The 8,456-nt window shown below is 37.6% G+C and overlaps 1 pseudogene; it reads right to left on the bottom strand.

Moving 5' to 3' along the window:
- Window positions 1–716: 716 nt before the first annotated feature.
- LOC105817399 lies at window positions 717–1,564 on the bottom strand (annotated as a pseudogene).
- Between the last annotated feature and the right edge of the window lie 6,892 nt (window positions 1,565–8,456).

An 8,456-nucleotide genomic window follows, 5' to 3' on the forward strand; every position in this document is an offset into this window, starting at 1 on the left:
ATTTTTGACAAGAATACTTCATAGTGGTGAGAACTTTATTTTTTAATTATTTTTTGCTTTGAAATTTAGAAACAAATTATAAGAAAGATTAGAAATACAATTCCTAAAATGTTAACTTTTCCAGAAAACCGTGACTACACAATAATTCATTGCCTCTATCATGTTAGAATGTGCATTAGACTCAAATACAAAAAGCATGAAACAAATCAGCATCCTTCAACAATTTGAGCAAAGATAGAATGCCTAAGGAATAACAGATGAACTTGCAGAGGATGGGCTGTTTTAGTTCAAGCATCATAAAAAAAAAAAAAAAAGCACAAATACATGGGTTGAGGGTACATACATTAAGTTGAACCTTTGGCACTAGGCATCTTGGTGTTTTGTCATGTAGCATTAACACACATTAGAAAATTGTGTAGTGTCAAAGTGATAGAACCACTAGCATTCAAACAATGTTGTCAACTAGGCAATAAAATGTTCTACTGAATGTTTTGTCTTTGTTTAATTACTGAATACACTGGTAGCAACTTTGAAATGAGAAAAAGAGCTTCAAGACTCCTTTTATTTTCTGTTTAAAACAGAACAGACAACAAACTGAAACATAAACCCTGTTACACATTAACAATTTTAAAGAACATCAATTATACAAGAAAAGGACTAAGAACAAAAATTGTTTACAGATATCAGACAGATAACAGTGAGTGGTCAGTAGACCTTCACAGGGCTTTGCAGTGGTTCTCAGTAGAAGCCACTTGTAATCACAGGCAGTAAACAGAGATGCAGAATTCTTTGTCACATATTTTAGGAAATCATGCAAATAGTCCAACAATAATGCAAGGCTCTTCTAAGGGACATATAGCCCAACATTGCTCTGATTCTTACAAATAATTTCAGTAGGCATGGTGCTCCATAAATCTGGGACATCAGTGCATCAGGGGCTGAGGAGGATTTTTGGCATACTGTGGCCTCTCAAACTTGTAGAGCAGCTGAGTGCTCAACATCATATTGAAATATTCTTTTATTCCTGCCATGACTTTGTTAACCGCATATTCCTTATTATCAACATTGCCCTGTGATTTCTTGCAATTTGCATGCTCTTCAAGAATGGCATCTACATTTTTCCTAGCAAGGAGTTGAAACAGCTGCTTCTGCCTGGTAACTGAATACCAGTCCTCAACAAGCCATGGTTTAATTCAGGAATCTTCACTTTAACTTCCATTCTATTCTTAAATGCCTCTTCACTTTCAAAAGTGGGGGCTACCTGGGCCCTTTTGAGGGGGCTGGGTGCTTCACTGGTACTGCCACCATCTCTGTTTCTAGGAGTCTTCTGCTTATTATTTCTTGTCTTCCTCACAGATCCTGAAGGGGGGTTCCCTGCAGAGCAACACCCCCCATCTTCCTGGGAGAGCTGGCTCAAGATTTTTCTGCTGTGGACTATCTGTCTTCTTTCCTGAGGACGCCCCTCTTATCTTCTCTGCATGTTGCTTCTAGTTGGTTTTTTGAAGTTGTCTTCTTCTGCAGATTGCTGTCCACGAGTTTGAGATCTCTGCTTTCTGGAACTCATTCAACCCTGTTTTTATTCCAACCAACAATCTTCCTTCTTTCCCTTCCAAGAACTTCTAGTGATTTCCAGATGGAATCTTACAGATCTTCTGGGACAGTCTGGAAGGATGAAGTGGGAGACACAATCCAAGATTCTTTAATCAGGGATGGCTCTGCAATCAGGATCAGATCTCCTGATCCTTGCTGTACAGCAAACTTAGCTTTTCTGATGGTGACCTGAAACGAGAATCCAGTTCTTCCCAGCAGCTGACATGTGATCACTGCCATTCCTCCAAGGACTTTATATTTTGTTACCTCAAGTGGAATCCAATGCCTGGTTGCTTTCTTTTTGTGATGTTAAGATTAATCCATCCATTATAAAATTCCTCATCAGCTTTTCGCCTATTGGCTTCAGGAGCTGTTGGTGATCATTACTTTGATCCATTGTTTCATTAGAGGTTGTGAAGTGGTGTTATAATTTATCAATCAATGTAATTCCTTTACAAAGAATAACTTTCTATAATCAACTCTTTGGTTACCCTGAGGGATAGATTATAAGGAAAGGCAGAACAAATGCTTTTTCTCTGCATTTAGTTCATAGTTTTGTAAATTATGTGTTGGGTGTCCTAGCATTCTCCAGTGGTGATCAATGAGTTGGTTTTTAATTTTTATTTTTAGAATAATTTGAAAACATATATTAAGGCTTTAAATCTTACAAATATATTAATTGATTTTGATGCTCCAATTGTCCTATCTTTGGTTAGTTGAGAGCTTCTGTAAGTTGGCTTTTGAATTATTTTGATACAACTCCAGCAAACTTTTATAACTTTCTTGATTTTCAGAACTGAAAAGCATGGTACATTTATCGTCCCAGATCTAGAAGCAGCAATTTTTTGTAAGTACCATGGTTTGTGCTGGTGGAAAATACCAAATGGAGACGATCTAGGGAATAAGGGTGCAATTGGTATTTAATTGGTCATCATTTCTAGATTTTTTTAGTGTATAGAAGTAGGAAATGTATATTTTTAAAAGAAAATGCTTCATCAATTTATACTGATACCTCTAGCTGAAATTATTATTATAGGGTTTTTACTTAACTGCTCTGGTTCTACACTTATGTCTCCCTTTTCCCATGGCAAAAATTTTACTCCCAACATCACCAACATAATTGTCCCCTTGTTTTATTCTACATACACATACAGCAGTTCAGAATAACAACATTGATATTATCACCAAAATGTGAATACCAAAGACTGATTAAGATTTCTTTGCAGTTGTTTTTACTGTTAGAATATATCCCTCTAGGGATATACAGCCAAGTGGCTGCGCTTTCAAGTTACTTGAAATAACTTCTCTGTGCGGTTAAACCAGTAACTTGATACACAATTAAGTTCATTTGTTTCATTTTGTTTACAACTCTCAAGAATTACTTCATCTTTTGAATAACTTTGTTTTACAGTTTTGTAAAACGTTTACATGATTCCATAAAACAGCATAGCAGTATTAGAGAGGATCCTTGTTCCTTCCTACAGCTGGTAGTTCTCCAGTGTTTAAGTAAATGTCCTACAGTTTATTCAACCAATCTTCTGTTGAATGGACATTTGAGTTGTTTTCACTCTTTTGGCTATTAAAAATAATAACACAATGAATAGCTTCATGACTATGTCTTTTTTGGGGAGGAGTGTCATTGTTAAATTGTGTTACAATTCTTCATATGAGATTGCTGACTCAAATGGTAAAAGTATATGTAATTTTACTACCTGTTGCTTAATTCTGTTCTTTAGGGGTTACACTCTTTGGCATTTCACCGATGTCAATGTATAAGAAATTGTCCAAAAGCCTTACCAACAGAATATATCATTAGATGTTAAAAGTTTTGACAACATGACCATGAGAATAATATCTCTGTAGCTTTAATCTGTAGCTCTCTTATTACGAATGATGTTGAGCGTATGTTCATGTTAAAGGGATTTTTGCATTTCTTTTTCTAAGCCTATATTCTTATCTCTTCCTTTTTTCCCTATAGGGTTATTGGAGTATTTCTTCTATTAGACAATCTCTGTTTTAGAGACACCGACCTTTTTCTTCATATAAGTTGCAACTATTTTTTTTCCAGCTTATCATTTGTTTCACTTTGCTTATGATTTATTTTTACCGTAATAGTTAAAAGGTTTATTTATCGTATTTATTAATCTCTTCCTTTATTGCTTCTTTAAGTTTGTCCTCTTCCAGGTTTTCGAGGATTTTCCCATTATTTCTTCTAGTAGTTGCATATTTTTAATTTTTACATTTAAATATCTTATCCATTGGCATTTTTCCTGGTGTGTGGTGTGAGAAATGATCCAGTTTTATCTTTTTGTCATATAAATCCAACTACCCCAAAATCTCTTGTTAAGCATTTTTCTTTCTTCCACTGATTTGCAACTATTTGCAATTATTAAATATCCATATGCAATTGATTCTATTTCTAAATATTGAACTCTGTTTTATTGATTTGTTTGTGAATCCATTTACCCATACTATGTTTTTTTACTTTTAGAGGATTTGTTTCACTAGGTGGTAGGGCTAACCACCCCTATTCCATCCCATTGCTCTTTGTTTTCAGAGATATCCTGGCTATTATTGCTTATTACTATTTTTAGTAAGAAACTTTATAATTAACCTTTCTACCTTCAGAAAAAATGATACATAAATATTTTTTACTGGAATCACATTGCATTTATAAACTGATTTAGTGAGAATTGGCATCTTTTTGTTGAGTCTTCCCACTCAAGAACACAGGTGATCTTTCTGTTTATACGAGTCTACTTTTGTGCCCTTGAGAGTGTTTCGTATCATTTTGTTTAGGAGATTTTGGATATTTATTGATAAATACTTCCCCTACATTTATTTATTTATATCACAAATGGGAGGTTTTCCTTGCCATTATTTCTTCTCACTGGGTTTTATTTGTGTATGCAGTAGAGCCTGAATCATGATGTGGCATTCTAGGCCTTTCATCTCTCTCTTTTCTGTTTACATTTTTACATTTTTTTTTTTTTCGGTGCAAACTGTCTGCTGTTTCAGAGAAATGGTCTATAACTGCCCCCGGGGAACCCTATGTTTTCCTAAAACCTCAGTGCTGCTTGAATATTCTTCCTGTCTTTCCCCTTTTTCTTCTTCTTCTTTTTTTTTTTGTGAGACAGAGTTTTACTCTGTTGCCCGGGCTAGAGTGCCATGGCATCAGCCTTGCTCACAGCAACCTCGAATTCCTGGGCTTGAGTGATCCTCCTGCCTCAGCCTCCCGAGTAGCTGGGACTACAGGCATGCATCACCATGCCCAGCTAATTTTTTCTATATATTTTTAGCTGTCCAAGTAATTTCTTCTGACTTTTTGGTAGAGACAGGGTCTCGCTCTTTCTCAGGCTGGTCTCGAACTCCTGAGCTCAAACGATCCACCCGCCTCGGCCTCCCAGAGTGCTAGGATTACAGGCGTGAGCCACTGCGCCCGGCCTCCCCTTTTTCTTCTTTATCATCTTTAAAATTCTGTAAACCCTTCTTGACCTTCTGAGTCCTCTCTTCCTCACACATCTCCTACAGCATTTAGGTCTCTATTCATTTGCATGCCACACAGCATAAGTTGGTTTTCATTTATTTTTTGGGGTGTGCTTTGCTGGTCTATTATCTAAAGCAAGCCTCTGAGATACAGAATGACAGCAACTGTGCTTCAAGCTTTTATTTCCTTCTTGGTACCCAATGCTTTGGACATACTATGTGCTCAGTAAAATTTATCCCATTAATCTTTACCAAACATTTTAAGTTGTTTATGGTAACTATCACTTTCCTTGAAACAGCTTGACACATTCTTATTCTGGTGATCTAATATGCATAATAGTCCTTAGGTGCTAAGCTAGAAGAGGACTTTCATCCCACCTCCAGAAGACAGCCCACTGGAAGGTTAAAGACACCTGTACCACAGAAGGCCAGATCTAAGCCAGGGCTTGAAGTCAGCTCTGTTGAGTTCAGGGCTTTTTCCACTGAACTCTTTGGCCTCTCTCTATGCTAAAAGGGCTGAGTCAGAAGTTGTCCTAAATAGCCCTAAGAGTATCTTCTCCATCTTGGGGAACACATTGATGGAGACTGAGAAAGAAGGAGAGTTTGGGGTCATTGCAATTTTGTGGGCCTATAACAGCACAGGCCCTGAACTTTCTGCCAGTTGAAACACACACAATAAGTCTATATGCCTAATTATTGTTGATCTTGAAAGGATGACCAAACTGCTTGTTTTATAAATAAACCACAAAACCTGGAAGTAGTAACAGCTCTCTAAGAGTTTTTTAAGATCCTTGATCAATAACTAGAATAATAGTAGTTCCACTTGAATAATGCATCTATTTGGAAGCCACAAATAGACTTTGCAAGGCCTAAGAAAAGAGGAGTAATGCAATTCTTCCCATCTGCGCTCTGTGCTGGGAGCTTCCACACACACTACTTTCATGCCTCTTCCTTCTTGGGGAGGCATTGTGACTCCATGAATAAAAACAGTGGCTTAAGTTCAGAAGGATATAATTTCTTTTATTTTTTCTTTCATTACTGTTTATTGGGCATGCAACTTACCCTCTCTGTCTTCTAAAATCTTTCCATCCTACTGGGAGAGACTTTTTGCAAAGTGTTTTGAATCTGGAGATGAAATGTGCTATATATATGAAACCACTACCAAGTTATCATTAATTATAACTGGGACTGAGGTCAGCTGTCAGTATTGCAAAGAGGAGCAAGTCCATGGGGCAAAATGACAATCTCTTCACGACTTTCAATTGCTCAGAGCTTGCTGACGCTAATGCTGCAGCACAGCAAAGAGCAGAGTCGAGGTAATGATTGCAGTGGAATAGAAAGATGTCTGCTGGCTTGGTATCAGAGAACTCTTAGTTCGGGAAAGAATAATCTGAAATTTATTTTAAAAACTGGAGGCTGTTGTGAGGGTAGAGCTGCAGAATCCTTCCTGTCTGCTTCCGGCCCTGGGAGATGCTGAACAGCGTTCCCATGTACTGACATCTGACAGGAGAAAACAGAATTACTGCAGAGGCTCTGGGAGAGCTCACTGTGCTGCGACGAGGCTCACTCTGAATCAAATTCTATCCCGTTTCTTTAAAGGGTTTTGTACTTGGCATATAATCAGTGCTCAGTAAACGTTACCTGCTATTATTTTATTTGGAAGGAGAAAAATGCTGCTCACACTGGTTACCACAAACTTAAGGATGTAACTTATAGCATCGCCTCCCCAAATAACAGTGTGCATATCTGTCTCCACCTAGCTGGTGAAGCATACCTCCAATTCTGTTTGTTTCTCCCAGAAAAATATTTGGAGGCTTTTGGAGCTCACTAAGTTTTGTCCCTGAAAATAGACTTGATTCTGGTATAGAGTGTGTTCTTTGACCACTGCCTCCAGACAAAAAGTCATCACACAGCCGTGGTAGAACATTCATTCTCTGGATCTTTTTATAGCATCCTCCGGGACAAAGGTTCTCTTTGTCAAACCAGGTGATTAAGAAGAGCACAGAAGAGACTGGTAACTCTTCTCTAGACTGTGACCACACACAAGCACGTTAGATTTTCACAGTGTGTATAATTTCTTGACTTCCCCTTACTTCCTCCTCTCCTACCAGCTGGCTTGCTTGCTATTTCGGCAGCTAGGTTTCAATGGCTCAGATTTTCTCCTTCTTCCTGGAAGGTTCTAAGTCTCCTTAATATAGCTCCATCTTTTTGTTATGTGGGATTGACCACTAGCTACAAAAGAACTTTTTAGATCTCTCTAGGGAAATAAACAGGGGGAGAATGCATGCTAATCACCATCGTGATGTTTTAGTCCTTCCCACCAGGCTGAGCGCTTTTTCTCATTCCTACTTTAAACTGAACTATTTTAGGCTGTCTCAGAAGGCAGCTTTGCTAGTAGGGTAGCCACAGAGGGCAATAACAGCAGGTATCCTTTGTTAACAGCTTTGTTGTTATCTGGTGCTGGGGCAAACATTGAAAATACATTATCTCATTTAAAATATAAGCCATCCCTGAAATTCAAAGAGGTTAGGTAACTTTCTCCACATCATCCAGCCAGGAAGTTGCCAGGATTCATACTTAGGCTTATACATCTTGAATTTTCATAATTATGCTATATGCTACTAGTAATATCAATAATAGAATCTTCAGGCTATGAAGTTGGTCACATTTTCTCCTTGTGTTAGGCAGTGAATAAGTAAAACATACCAAGATTAAATAACAAATGAACAAACAGACAAAAAAACCAGATTATTAAGATGCTTGTGCTTGCTGCTTTGGTCATTTAACAATTTTAATTTCACTATATTATTTAGCTATAAATGGTAGTGGGTTGAAACACTGCGCCTTGCTGGGGATATAATTTCTGGAGGGTGTTCTTTGCAATGGAACTGAACTCAACACCATTAAACAGTAATTGCCATTAGCTCCTGCTTCTGCAGTGTCATATTTAAGAGGGCTTCACAGGAATTTTCGTAATGATATGACACGGGGTTTTGGCTTGCAGTCTAATTCCAAGAAGAAAGTGTGTGCTTCTTTTTAAAATCCACCAAAGAGTGTTTAATAACATTGTTCTCATCTGCAGTGAGCAGATGATGATCCTGATTTTAAAGAGATAATGCAGCTGCAAAGAAAACTCAATTGCAGGACAGAAAGCTCAAGTTTCAGAGAAAGAGAGTGATGTATCATGTGATTGAGGTTACCCTGTAGTTTCAACAGAATGCTGAACAGAGATTTTCATGCTTTCTTATTTAAGCGACAAATGGGCAAAAATATAAAAAAATATGCTTAGAAAATGAACAGGAGTCTAGTGAACAAGTCACTTCATAGAGGTCCTGTTTTCTGTGTGACTCAGGTGTGAGCAAGGGTGGTCCCCTCAATCT

The sequence above is a fragment of the Propithecus coquereli genome, unplaced genomic scaffold, assembly GCF_000956105.1.
Source record: "Propithecus coquereli isolate 6110/MARCELLA unplaced genomic scaffold, Pcoq_1.0 Scaffold41, whole genome shotgun sequence".
In the NCBI taxonomy this organism is placed as follows: domain Eukaryota; kingdom Metazoa; phylum Chordata; class Mammalia; order Primates; family Indriidae; genus Propithecus; species Propithecus coquereli.